Here is a 2,917-nt window from a genome sequence, read left to right on the forward strand (position 1 = left end):
AAGGCAATGGCTGAGGAACGCAGGGCCCTCTGGGGTACACGGGGGCACATAACCAGGCAGGGCTGCAAAAGGGTGGGTGTCCTGGAGGAAGGTACTTATGACCTTGGTCTTTAAAAATTTAGGGGAGGTAGCCAGGCAAAGAGTAGACAGAGAAGTGTCCAGACTAGATTTCTCACCTCAGCTGTTTCATCTGTAGCTGTGAATATTATTGCTTTTTGAAAGTACCATGCTTGTCCAAGCCAAACTTCTTAGGGTCAAATCTCAGCTCTGACAGCACCTAGCTATGTGAACTAGGTAAATTGTTTAATCTCTCTGGACCAGGGTCCTCATATATAAAATGAGGAATAATAATAGTACCCACCTCACCGGGCCATTGTGAGAACTAAAGAAATTAATGGAGGGAAACGGCTTAAATAAGTGCTTGATACCGACTTTCTATCATGACTAAATCAATGAACAGGTTTCTGCAGCAGGATTTTATCAAATTCCACGGCAAATTACGTTTCCAGGTCCTAAAATACTACCCGTGTGGAGGAATGGGGATGGAATGCAGTGAGCGAAGCACAATCAGGTCGCTCTGGGGGGTTATCCAGGGCCCCTTGGTGAGTTTATGCTGCAGTTGTAGTTTTTTTTAGACCATGCATGCTCACGAGCTGTCCAAGATATAGCAGGGGAGGTATAGTAGCAGTCCACTTTCCCCACATCATGTTCAAGTACCCACAGTCATCGTTGCCAGTCTCTTTATTCACTCCTGCCCGATGATACCCATGGGGTTTCATATACTTTATTGAGCCAGTGAGTGCACTGGCTAACTCAGCCCTTTTTATGTGTGAGCATTACTTACCTCCTGACTTCACGCCTATCTTTCTCCAGGGACAGATCCCTTCCCTTTCTAACTCCGATGCAATGAACATCAGATAATAAGTCTAACGTATGGCCCCTCCGATTCCTCCGTTAAATTACAAACAGATGGATAGAAGATGTGAGACTCCTGACATAAAGTTGGTCCTGCTTATTTTTTCTGCCCATTCTTATATCGAGGAAGATAATTCATGATCTGAGTGTAAACAGCGCTCCCGATATAGTCACGCAGCCATGATCTAGAAGGCCAGAGGGCTCGTAACATCATTTATGAAAAAAATAGGAATTCCTCTGGCCAGCTGTGGGATGCAAAACACATCACTGGCTATTCTACCCCAAAATGCTAAGATCCCACAGAGGAAATTAAATGTCATGAGATGCTCTTAATCATGAGAGTTGGCAAAATTGTTCTTCAAAGAGTACAGGGCAACTTAAAGAGCATCACGGGACAGTCAGGGGACAGAGAGAAGGGCGCACAAAAGGCGTGGTGCTGTGTGGAGGGGAGCTTATCCCCTCTACGTTTCTTGAGCTGTGCGGCCAGACTGATAATAAAATTGACAGGAGACAAATTAACAGGAGAAAAAGATACTAATTTTAATTCATGCACACAAGGGTGACCAGTCTATTTACTCGCCTTTCAAAAGAAAATGCCCATCCTACTGACCCATTCCTATAAGGGCCTTTCTGTCCTACAAACTATGCCCCTCTGAGTGAGTCAGACTTAGTCACACACGTGTGCAAGCCAATGGCTAACAGAGGTAGATGGGCATCACGCCTGCAAGAAAAGCCTTAACACAAAGAGATGACTTTCCAATTATAAAATTGTAGCCATTGGGGAATGGGGCAGGGAGAACCGTCCCATGGTTTTCCCTACTCTTCCAGGCCAAGAAAGCATGAAGCCGTAAAAGCAATTGCTACCTGCTTTGTCTATTCATAAACTGTAATACTGACAAAAGAACCCAGGGCACACTCAAACTACATAATAGTTGCAAAGGATGTTTTTTATGTACATTTTAAATATAAATACCTAGAGTGTCTTTTTGGTCTGAAAGGGGGACCATATGTTTAGGTCCTCCCACACTGAGTAAATTTGCAGAATTACAATTCCCATGATAAGCCAATGCTTTTCAAAATAAATGGTGAGGTTAAACCAGGTACTACTTAGAGGCTTCTGAGTGTTGTATTCTCCACGAAGAGCTGAGGATGTGGTTCTGACTAAATGTTTTCATCCCGTACACCACAAACACGCGTGCAGTTTTGTATTTGGCTTCCTCTGAGAACTTCTTGTTTCAAGATAGACCTCAAACCAGGTACCAGAAGACAACGGTCCCTCCTGCCTGCATCAGCACATCCTAAACTGATGTGGTGATTCAACCAATGACATTCAGTTCTAGCCTAGAAAAGAATCCTTTCTTTCCCGTATGGTTTCCAGACTTCGTTTCATAAAGTGAAAGAACGTGAAAAGCAGCAGAGCAGGGGCCCCGAGGAGTCCCTAGACTTGCAAGTTCAAGTTCTTATATGCTGCAGACTGAGCTGATCGGCTCACTGCTACGCACAGAAACGTGAGCACTAAAAGTCAATCTCCACTAGGCTTAATTCATGAACTTTGTGGGAGAAGACCACAAAGCAGGGCTTATTTTTTGTTGCTCTTGTTTATTGAGGTATAATTTACATAGAGTAAAATTCAATATTTTCAGGTATATGGTTCTCTGGATTTCGACAAACTTAGACAGTCATGTAACCACCATCACAATCAAAAGTCCCTCACATCAGAAAGTTCCCTTGTGGCCCCTTGTAGCCAATCCCCTCCCTTCACGATCGGCCCTTGGAAAACACCAATCTAATTTCTGTTCCTATTGTTTTGCCTTCTCTAGAAGGTCATGTAAATGGAGTCATACAGTACATAGCCATTTGTATCTGCATTCTTTCATTTAGCAAAATGCTTTTGAGACTCATCCAGGTTTTTGCATGTATCAGTACTTCATTCCTTCTTATTGATGAATAGTCTTCCATTTATGGATATACCAGAATTTTGTGTATCTATGCACTGTTGAGG

This window comes from Pseudorca crassidens, chromosome 10 (genome assembly GCF_039906515.1).
Source record: "Pseudorca crassidens isolate mPseCra1 chromosome 10, mPseCra1.hap1, whole genome shotgun sequence".
Lineage (NCBI taxonomy): Eukaryota > Metazoa > Chordata > Mammalia > Artiodactyla > Delphinidae > Pseudorca > Pseudorca crassidens.